This window comes from Epinephelus fuscoguttatus, linkage group LG10 (genome assembly GCF_011397635.1).
Source record: "Epinephelus fuscoguttatus linkage group LG10, E.fuscoguttatus.final_Chr_v1".
NCBI classification, from domain to species: Eukaryota; Metazoa; Chordata; class Actinopteri; order Perciformes; family Serranidae; genus Epinephelus; species Epinephelus fuscoguttatus.
This window is the reverse complement of record NC_064761.1, coordinates 44,299,352-44,311,490: the sequence shown is the minus strand read 5'-3', so window position 1 is coordinate 44,311,490 and position 12,139 is coordinate 44,299,352. Positions and strand designations below refer to the sequence as shown.

Genomic DNA, 12,139 nt, shown 5'->3' with positions numbered 1-12,139 from the left:
CAATTATTTTGAGATTTTACATTTTAAAGACTTTTAAAGGATCCACAGGAACCCTGCTTCAAGAAATATCCTCAGGACTGGACTTACAATTCTTTTTGGAACTCACCGCCTGAAGACTTTGAGAGTCAGTGATGTCTATTAGTATCATTATCATTATCGTCATTATTATTTTTTATTATTATCATTATCATTATTATTATTATTATTATGGTTAATTTCTAAACCCTTCACCTCAGGATTATACATTTCTCCATCACCTCCTCTGACAGTGGATATGTCTAACAGCTGAAAAAGTCAAGAGAAGGAAAGATTAGCTGTGATCAGATGCAACCTAACTGTAAATTGTGGCTGTGTACTTATTTACATTTTGATGTCTGAAAACACAACAAAACAAAGTATTTAATTTAATCAGCATAACTTGTACTCACACCTGCACTGCCTGCTGTAACTGCTGCACATGATCATGCTGCTCATACTCTACATATCTTACTCTATATATGCTCATATGCCTCGCTGTTTATTACATGTATTATTATTTACTTTATTCTATTTGCCATCTATATTTATTTTGTATGTCATTCTGCACTTTACTGCTTGTTGCACTCCTGGTTAGACACATTCTGTTGTGTCAGTGTCTTTAATCTGTGCAATAATGTTAAAATCAAATAATATATATATTTATATTTTGGCAAAGTGTTATTTAAAACAAATCTTTGAACAGATCTTTCATGCCCACTTTAAGAACCACTGAGCTAAAGACCTGTGAGCGTCTGACTGTTGGTCGGCTGGACGTTTGTACAGCGTCCACCTGCAGCCTTTCAGGAGAGAACTGGACCAAAACAACGGCACTTCCACCTGATGTCAGACTCAAAAGTCCCCCAGCTGACGAGCTGTGAAGAACAGGAAGCTCCCCGTCCTGCCCTGACCCCGGAGAGACGTTCAGAGAGAGGAGGACAGCGATCACCCAAACGTTCAGACTGAGTCTCAGCAGAGAGACAGACAGGAAGCAGAGCAGCAGAGAGACAGGCAGGGGGAGACAGAGACCAGAGAAATGAGAGAAAATCCCTCCATACAAACACAACAACAACACAAACACACAGAGGGGAGGTCGACGGAGGAAACAAGCTTCACTTCATTAATATCAGACTTTACAGAAACCAACAGTGAGGAGGTCAAAGGTCACAGCACGCTGATGAGAGAGGGAAAATCAGAGATGTGGAGGTGACCTGGACGAGGACAGATGCCGCAGAGATGACCGCATTTTAGAAACAAATGTTATGAACTGTCAGCAGTGACGCTGGAGATGTTCAGAGCTTCGTGACTTTAACAGAACTTTAAATGTTCCAACTGTTGAAATCAGCGCTCAGCAGCAGCAGGTCAATGCCAACATTTACATCAGCTCACATTTAAAGCGACAACACGATCGTCTGTTTTCCAGACAGCTCTCAGCAGCTATAGTAACATCTGACATCACAACAGGCTCCAGTTTCATGTCGGGGATCATCTGAAACAGGGCGTTTCTAGGACCTGAGAACATTGGGGGCTTAGCCTCTGAAGGAACAAGTGTGATGCTTTGTGATGCACTCTGGTATCTTATTTACCCTTAAAATTAAAGACTCTGATGTCAGAGGCCTAAAAGGTGTGGAAATAAGTTCCAGACAGATAACTGAGGTCTTCCGCTGCTTTAGACTGAAACATTCCTCAGTCCTTCCTAATGTATTATCACTGAGCTTCACAGATTAGAAACATCACTGAACCGGTTAAAAATGACCTTAATTCTACTTTTGTTGGAAAAGTAAAGAAAAGGATGTGAGCCCGCTGTTTTGACCGTGCCTCTCATAAATAATGCAATGTCACCACAGGAAATAAAAGATCATTTTATTGTTAGAAATACTCTTAAAACACTGAAACAAGTATGTCAGCATTTTGGGATGATGGACCAGTATTCTGTCTTGGCACCTATTTCATGAAACCCTGGTTTTGCACCGTCTTGTTCAGATGTGGGTTTTGAAGCATAGAAAGATGCTGCTCTACATCCGGAGGGAAACTTTGTACCTCTTACTCAACAACCTGTGTTTGTCTGCTTCAGTTACTTTGAAAACGTAGATTAATAATACAAAATATAATCAAATAATAAATGATGATGTATTATATTATTAATTATAGATGAAATTACCTTGAAGGATATAAGGCATTTAAGATGAAGAAGAAATACTTCATTAATCCTCGAGGGGAAATGTTTTTCAGTCTGTTGTCATACACACACATACATGCATTAAATGGAGAGATGTCGAGTGAAGGGGCTGCCCGTGGATGGGTGTTTGCTCAGGGGCACCTCAGGAGGCAAACTTGCACCTCTCCAGGCACAGTCCATACTTCTTATTTGGTCCGGACAGTGACTAGAGCTGAGCTGGAAGGCAAAGCTTTCGATTTCCTGGTCCATCTCCGTCCCAACCCTCACCTATGGTCATGAGCTCTGGGTAGACATCTGGAGGGAGCTCGGAGTAGAGCCGCTGCTCCTTCACATTTTAAGGGGTCAGTTGAGGTGGTTCAGCATCTGATCAGGATCCTCCTGGGCGCCTCCTGTTAGAGGTGTTTTGGGCACGTCCCACTGGTAGGAGGCCCCGGGGCAGACCCAGAACACACTGGAGGGATTATATATCTCATCTGGCCTGGGAACACCTCGGGGTCCTCCAGGAGGAGCTGGAAAGTGTTGCTGGGGAGAGGGACGTCTGGAGTGCTTTGCTCAGCCTGGTGCTCCCGCGACCAGTGAAATAAATCAAAGCTTTGTTTCCACTGAGGGAAATGGTTTAGTCACCAAGACGTGCAGGAGGTGCATGTCAGGCTACGGCTCTAAAAGGTGTTGGTGGAGAACTTGTGAGTGAGGGGGCGGAGCTGTGCGGAGTGACAGAGGAGAGATGAACACTGGTATGTGTCATATAACGCAGCTTGACCCTATATCAATATAAACATGTTAAATTTATATCTTCATTGAAATCATATCGATATATGGTACTTGGTCATTACACCACCCGGCCCAAACTGACGTACTGTTGATAAACTTAAAGTCAAAGTTTCCTCAGTGCTGAGGTCAGAAGAAAACCAAACATCCAGCAATGACAAAACGTTTGTGATGCTGTAAATGTGTCGGCAGCAGTGACGCAGGAAGTCCTCACATCCTGTACTGAAGGAAAAGTACAAATACCACACTGTGAAAATACTGTTACCAGTAAAAGTTAGGGGCGGGCGATTCCACAAAATGTGGTTTTGGTCTGATACCAACAGGATCAGAATCAAAAACAATATCAATAAAATACTTTTTGTTTTTAACAGTGTGTTTTTCTTCACGTCGGGGAGAGCGGTGCGTCATGATTTATGAGGTGAAAAATCAATCTGCTTATCTAACAGCTAAAGATGACCAATTACAGTTTGATAATGTGACAATAACCAAAGCTGAAGATCTGATTTGACTAAAATATTAGTTTCACTACTGTGTACCTGAATATTCCTCATCTGAGTGTGTGAACAGACTCTGCTGGTGAACTCTGTCTCTGAGTCAGAGGTCTTGACACTGAGGCGTTTCCCTCCTCCTCTCTTCTTCTGTAGCTTCAAGTTCTCTTTCTTTGTTTTTTTCCTCTTTCATGAAGCCATCACTGCTGATAAATGGATTTAACCAGTCAAGTTCAGACAATGAACATTCATGGATAGCTACGTTCACACACGGCTCTATCCATGTTACAACGGAGGGTCCTCGTCAGCCCCCAGCAGTAAACAGGAGGGCCAGGAGGTGAGCCTACTGTCCTCCCACTGTCGACATCAGATGGAAGTGACACTAAGAAGACACCGCTGAATCTGAAGAAAGATTTCTGAGTGCAGACTGTGGGCCCACCACCCACAGAGATAGAAATCGGGGTCTGGTGCATTGTGTGACGATCCCTGGCGTCATGGACTGGCTTTTGGTACGTGGAATGTCACCTCTCTGGTGGGGAAGGAGCCGGAGCTGGTGCAGGAGGTGAAGCGGTACTGACTAGATATAGTTGGGCTCACCTCCACGCACAGCACTGAACTCCAAGAGGGGCTGGACTCTCACTTTTTCCGGAGTTGCTCAGGGTGAGAGGCACCGGGCGGGTGTGGGGAAACTCACAAGCCCCCGGCTGAGAGCCGCTCTGTTGGGGTTCTCCCCGGAGAACGAGAGGGTCGCCTCAGAAAGAGAAGGTCTCTGCACCGAACGGCAGTGCGGAGTACCCGGCCTTCTTGGAGTCTCTTGGCAGCGTCCTGCAAGGGGTGCCGACTGGGGACTCCATAGTTCTCCTGGGGGACTTCAACACTCATGTGGGCAATGAAGGAGAAACCTGGAGGGGGGTGATTGGGAGGAATGGCCTGCCTGATCTGAACCCGAGTGGTGCTTTGTTCTTGGACTTCTGTGCGAGCCATGGACTGGCCATAACGAACACCATGTTTGAACACAGGGAGGTTTAAAAGTGTACCTGGTACCAGGCTGCTAGGAGCTGTGGTCAGAAGGTTGTCGGTGCCTGTCGGGGCGGCAACCGAAGAACCCGCTGGTGGACACCAGTGGTGAGGAGGCCGTCAGGCTGAAGAAGGAGGCCTTTCGGGTCTGACTGGCCCAGGGGTCTCCTGAAGCAGCAGACAGGTACCAGCTGGCCAGAAGGGCTGCAGCTGTGGCGGTCGCTGAAGCAAAAACCTGGGTGTGGGAGGAGTTCGGGGAGGCTATGGAAAAGGACTTTAGGTTGGCCTCAAGGAAGTTCTGGCAGACCGTTAACCGACTCAGGAAGGGAAAGCAGGGCTTATCTCAGGCTGTGCTCAGCAGAAAGGGAGAACTGCTGACCCGAACTGGGGACATCGTTGGGCGGTGGAAGGAGCACTTTGAGGACCTCCTGAACCCGGCCATCACGTCCACTGAAAATGAGGCAGAGCCTTAGGACTTGGGGGAACTCTTGCCCATATCCCTGGCGGAGGTCGCTGAAGTAGTTAAAAAGCTCCCCAGTGGCAAGGCGCCGGGTGTGGATGAGATTCACCCTGAGATGCTGAAGGCTCTGGAAACTGCTGGGCTGTCTTGGCTGACACGCCTGTTCGGTGTCGTGTGGAGGTCAGGTACGGTACCTGCAGGTGGCTCGGGCATCTGATCAGGATCCTCCTGGGCGCCTCCCGCTGGAGGTGTTTCGGGCACATCCCACTGGTAGGAGGCCCCGGGGCAGACCCAGAACACACTGAAGGGATTACATATCTCGTCTGGCCTGGGAACACCTCTGGGTCCTCCAGGAGGAGCTGGAAAGTGTTGCCGGGGAGAGGGACGTCTGGGGTGCTTTGCTCAGCCTGCTGCCCCTGAGACCCGGCCCCGGATAAGGGGAAGAAAATGGATGGATCGATGGACACAAAAGCAGTGAAGAAGCAAACAGTACATGCACTCGATGTGTTCACCATAACAAGGATTGTTTGCACATAAAGTTTTACTCCTAAAATATAAATCGGTATGACGCAGAAGAGACAAACTGATTTATGGTATCAATCCTACTGACGCTAGAATCGATCTTGAATCGATCGAAATGTAGTCTCGAGAGTATCGATATTTTGGTATCCACTTAGTAAAAGTCCTCCATTAAAAATGTTACCTTAGTAAAAATATGTACGTATAATCAGGAAAATGTATTTAAGACTTAAAAGTAAAATCATAAAAGCAGAAAAGTTCAGATAAATTTAAAAACTCTAAATCAAGGAAAGGAGAAGCAGAAGGTATCCAGATTTGGTAAACTGGAACCATGAAATGTTTTTTCATAAAAAATGACTTTAAACGACATCAGAATTGTTTGATTATTCTTCTGATCAATCACTTAATTGTTTTATCTGCACTTGTATATTTTTATGGGTCATGTGCAGAAGTCTTCATTTGTTAGATATTTAAGTTATTAAATAATTTTAGTGGAGTAAAACAGTAAATCTTTTATATACTTTATTAATCCCCCTGAGAGGAAATGAAATTTTTTCCAATCTTGTTGTCATTAACACACAGGTCCAAAATACACACACATGCACTAAGTGGAGAGATGTCAGAGTAAGGGGGCTGACTTGGGTTGGGGGGTTCGGTGCCTTGCTCAAGGGCACTTCGGCAGTGCCCAAGAGGTGAACTGGCAACTCTCCAGCCACCAGTCAGTGCTCCATATTTGGTCCGGACAGGGACTTGAACAGCGACCCTCTGGTTCCCAACCCAAGTCCCTATGGACTGAGCTACTGCCGCCCCAATATATCTCCCTCTGAAGTGTGGTGGAGAAGAAGTTAAAAGTAGCATGATATTAAATACTCACGTAAAATAAAAGTACCTTAAACTTCGTTTTAAAACAGTACTTGAGCAAACGTCCTAAATCTAATTCCGTCAGCACAACAACACACACTGATATTACAATAACTGGGATCAATGGACCAAGTACAGCAGGATTTCTTTAGCCCTGACATTTAATAATCCAATAATTATAATTACTCTGAAACACGATCTAAATTTAATATATGAAATCATGCATTTGTCAAAATGTTGCTCAGATTAATAACTCAAGCTTCTTCGAGTCGGGCAACAATTTGTGAACTGTGAAGACGAGATGTTTCCTCTCGGTCAGAGTGCTCTCGACCTCTCGTGAGATCTTGTCTTAGCAAAGAGAAGGGTCAAAAATAAAATTAACATTGGTGAATCCAAGAAATCAGAGGGTACAGACGAAATAAGAAAAAACTGTGGATACAAACAAAAATAATGTGTTTGTATATTGGCTGTGGTATGAGCCCGACTGAGGCCTCGATCAAACAAGATGCATTTTGCAGGTTAAAGGTTTTTACTGTTGCCAGGCAACCACCCCATCACCTCCGTACCCTAACCTTACCGTGTAATCAATCTACTGTTTATTTATTTATTGTGTGTGTCCTGCAGTAATCAGTGTGTAGCTGCTGCCATGTTGAGGCAGAGGGTGCTGTCTGTAGCTCTGGTTGAGGGTGAGAGGCTGTCAGCAGATAAACAGAGATCTGTGTGGGTACATGAGACCCTAAAAAAGAGGCTGGATCATGGGGAGTACCACCAGTTGGTCCAGGAGCTTCTCCTCCATCATGGACGTTTACAGTACTGCACTTATCTTAAATCATGTTAACTGTGGTTTGTAAAGTCGTATAGCTCTGGGTATCCAACAACCACTACCACCAGTTTCTCCTCCATTGGTTACCAACTGTAAACTTGTTGTCGTGACCACCACAGAAGCCCCGCCTTTCAAATTATCCCACTGGACAATGGGGAAAAAATGCAGAGGACATGAGGCGCTTTTCTGCTCTGAGTTGAAGTTTTTTTCAACTCGAGTAGCTCAGAGTGCTACAGCAAAAACTCGCCTAGAGCGCAGAAACACGATGTGCTTAGCGATGCAAACAGAGCAAGCAGAAAGTTTCATTCTCATTAAAAACTGTTACAAATAGCCTCCTCCAGCTGCTGAAACACTTCCTGTGTGATCGTGGTCCCAGAATCTGATCTGTTTGTCTAACGCACATTTAAAAGACAGTAAGGACGTTAACATTGTGTTGTGTGTGGAGTTACAAATGCCTATGCGCATCATATCTGGAGGATAATGTCAGTGAATTTAAAATAGAATACAGACTGGGCTTATGTCGTGCCAATATGCTACATGAAACACAGTCGTGGAGGGTGCTTCAGCAGTTCTCAACATGGACCCTATTTTCTTGTGTTTTTATGTCCAGGTGACTGATGCCTACAACAGATTTTGAAATTGGTTCAGTATCTATTGAGACCGGGCTGCGATGTTACTGCTTGGGGCAGTTGTGCATCACCGATGTCCGTCTACTTTAAGTGTCACTTGTCAAGACTTTTCAAGAACCCATAATTAAAAGTGATTTTGCCCCACTTGGCGGGTGTTTTTGAAACAACTCAGATTCTAACATGAAGCAGGAGATGGAGCGCAGGGAGGAAATGAAGACACGTGTGTCAAGGTAAACAAAATGCTGTCGCACATTAGAGCAACATTACGACGACAGCTAAGGAAAATAAAATTGCTGTTATGTTACATTATGTTGAAGTTTATCCGCTGAAGATTACTGTGAGAATTTCATTATACTCAACAAATTCCATAACTTTCCCAGGCCTGTGAAATGTGATCGTAAAATTGAATGACTTGCAGGTTTTCCATATATGTATGTTTTCCATAATAACTAGAACAGCTATTCTTTCTGCAGCAGGAAGCGGAGGCTTTTGTCTTCCTCGTTATCACAATCTATGCTCATGATGACATCATCACACTACAGTGGTGCCAGAGGAGTGGATAAGAGGTCCATCACAACATCTTCACACTCTGCTCATAAAAATGATCATATCTCAAAAACTAAATAATGCTGACGGAGTATAAAGAAATATTTTGTTCATGTTTTTATTTTGTGAAATCTGATAAAAAAATTTCAATACAATTTCAATACTTTAATCAGTTATTATGGTTTATTGGCTCATGTAACCTTTTAGCTCAAGCTGCACAGATTTTAGGGATATGAAACCATCAGAACACCTTTTTCACTCTGCTCATAAAAATGCACTTATGTCAAAAATGTAAAAGTGCACATCGTTCAAATAACTTCCAGAGTGTTAAGGAATATTTTGGTCATGTTTCTACATTTAGAAATCTTTTGGATCAATATGTTGTGTGTGCTTATTTTTTCAAATTTGGTGGAAAAAAAAACCAAAACATGTCTGATTTTTGTATTTCTCATGACACAAATCAATACCTTTATCAATTATGATGGTTTATTGGCTCATATCATCTTTTAGTTTAGGTTGTACAGATTTTAGAGATATTAAACATTTGAAGATCCTCCAAGAAATGACATCACAATAAGATAAAACACCAAGGTAGGACTGGTGCACTCTTTCTATTGCAGAGCTAAATAAACTCTGCTCCAGTAGGAGAATCTGAGAATTTGTGTGTGAGGTGTTTAACACCACTTTCACATTTGTGTTGAACATGCACTACTGTGTAATGCTTCGTTTTATTAGTCTATTATTTTCTAATTTCTTTTAAAGGTTTGTAGAAAAAAATCAAACATGTAACTTGGTTTTAACAGCACAGAAACAAAGATAGAAACATCCTCTGCAATTTTAATGTTTAGTTGTTGTTAATTTAAAATGATTTTGTTGATTATTCATTTCCAGAACTTCCTTAAAAAATGCTCAATTTAAATCAATGTAATATTCAGTATTAGTATTAAGTAACATTTATTCTTACCATTAATGCTTTATTATTATTATTATTATTATCATTTAATCTTTATTCCACCAGAAAAGATTGGAGAGATTAAAAACCTCTTTTTCAAAAGTGTCCTGGCCGAGACAGGCTGCAACATAAGTTACAGACAGACAAAGAACAAAAATACAAAATAAATAAATAAAAAATAAAAAATAATCTGTGTATGTTTATGATCCTGTTTACTGTTTACTTTCTGGCACGTGCACATTTGTAATTTGCACCTGACTGTTAACCGGTCATCAGTGTTGTAACATAAAGTATTAATACTTCATTACAGTTCGTAAGCATTTCCTGTGAGTGTCTGTATTTCACTTCAAGGAAGAAGGAAGAATCAAGGAAGGAAGGAAGGAAGGAAGGAAGGACAAACGAACAGACAAATGAAGGAATGGGAGAAAAGCAAAAACTCAATTTTGTTCTTTTAATCATCAAGTTATGAAAAGACCTCTTTTTTCTTTAAGTGAAATGTTTGCTTCATTTTTAAGGTGGCGCTCATATTCAGAAGAAATAAACTTCATAAAATTCTGAACACTTGCTTTTTTATTATGTTTCAATATTTACTTGCATTTAATATTATAAAATTACTTTTGAAACTTCAGTACAGTAAATATCAGATACTTTAAGACTATTAGCGAAATAATATTCTAATGCGTGACGTTAACTTCAACCAAAGTCATTTTCTGTTGAGATATTTTTACTTTTACTCGAGGGTAACTCTCAGGTTTTTGCTGTTTTTGCAGCCAGTCAATAACCTTTGATTATATTTTGTTTTATTTGCACTCTTCCCCACTTCATACTGCTGCACATCAATTTCACTCTGGATAAATAGTTTCATCTTTTTCATCTTTAATTCAAAAAAAAGAAAAGAAAAATGTACTCTTCATAATCTTTATTCTAACAAGTAGAACTGTCAGCTGACCTGCTGTGGACTAGCTCAGCATTTATTTTACCTATAATTAGTACCAGATGAGTTCTTTCCCCTCATGAAAAATGATTAGGAATTTACCGGCATGTAACATGAAGTATTGTCCATGCACAGTTTGTGATAGTTTAGAAAAAGTCTTGAAAGGTTTTTCATGAGGATACAAACATGCTCTCTGAGGGAAGGTCTCGGACCTGGCTGACATCTGAAGAGTCCTTTGGAGGGATTCAATGACGTAGCCTTGAAATTCAGACATTTAAGGATCCTTCCTTGAAGCTGAGAAACACCGACCGATACAGGGTCCCTCAGCAGAATTCAGCTGTTCAATAAAGTCATATTGATGTGTTTGAGCTGTGTATCATTTAATCTCATCAGGTGATGTGTATTCCTGAATTTACAATTTAATCCAGATTAATAAAACATAAAATAATGCTCAGCTGTGGTGGAGTACTTAAGGGATGTTCCTGACACCTTTTCTACATGATTAGCAGGATTATTATGTTAATACGATATGAATTAAGGGTTTTGGGGTACTGATGAATATCTGATGGCAGGTTTCAGTCTCCCTCAACTCTGTTATATTGTAAGAAAGTAAACTTAAGTGTTTGTTTAAGGTGTTTTCCAGAAATAATATCCATTTTATTTGTACTTCATTTGAGTAGAGGATAATTACAACATAAGAGAGGAGGAGAGCTCCCGTCCTGATTGGACTGATCTACTTTTTGTTTGTTTCTGAAAATAAAGTTATGAATCAGTAAGGAAAAACATTTGTTGAAATAATAAAAGAAGTCTGAAGGTAGTTAATAATTAACTATCTAGTAAGTTTGTTAAAAAGTAGAGAAGGAGAATTTTTGAGTCGAGCTTGTTGAGGTCCACAACGGAAACGTATAAACTCCACAAACAGCCCTCGTCTGTGCTCCGTGTGTTTAACCACAGTAACCAGGAGGACGGCCCCTTCAGAGATTCATATACCAACTATAAAACCTCTCCTGGTTCGAGCGGATGTACATTTTGTAAATTCCCCTGTGTTGAACCCTGGGCATCGCCCGCGCTGCAGTATGAGCTGCCGTGCCAAGTTTCAGGCTGCCAGAACAAAGCCGAGCTGTATTTTTAGACTGAACAACATGGCTACAGGTGGTGAGGAGTCAGAACTCAAGTCCTCCACTCCTACAAGATCCTCCGGAAAAAGAAAGGCCTCTGCTGTCAAAAAAGTGGAGATATCAGAAACGTAGGAGAAAGTGTGAGAGCAGAAAATAAAGAAATTAAAAATGTACTTTGCCAAAAGTAGTGAAACGTTTCCACGGTTGGCTTTTCGTGCACAGATAACAATGAGGAGATTTTTTTGTTGGATATGTAGGTTGCAGAGTGTCTACACAAAGTTTTTCAGACCTTTACGATTCCAGTCAGAATGAAACTCTGGAAATGAAATAAACACAGAGTCAAAGTGTTTTTAGGAGCTCTGTGACTGAACTTTAGACTTTACATTTTTATTCTAAACATACTCAAGACCTTTCAGGGCCTCTGAAGTTCAATAATGTGAGGAAAAAACTTTCCATACTTTTTTCCCTTTTCTCATAATGAATATAAACTTTAAGGCCAAAAGTGTCTGAACTCTCCTGTCTGCATTATTGGGTCTGTTTTTAGCTCCACTGAAGGCGAATCTGAACGCTCCAGCATACACTGATATTTCAGCAGTTTAGGAGGAAGTATTCAGACCCTTCAGTGTAAACGTTCTGATATCGCACTGTAAAAGAACCTGTTACACGTTACAGTCCTGCATTTGAATTTTATGTGAATGTATATTAAAAGTATTCAATGAGGAAAATGAATTATGCATTAATGTGTGAGCAGCTGATTCTGATCTATTTTTCAGTCAAACTGCAGCTAGTGATTGTTTCCATGATGGATTCATCTGCTGATTATTTTCTGC

The 12,139-nt window shown here is 41.4% G+C and overlaps 1 protein-coding gene across 3 annotated transcripts in view; it reads right to left on the bottom strand.

Annotated features, from left to right (window-relative positions):
• Window positions 1-12,139, bottom strand: part of patj (PATJ crumbs cell polarity complex component) — a 202,933-nt gene that overhangs the window by 136,145 nt on the left and 54,649 nt on the right. The window lies entirely within an intron of this gene.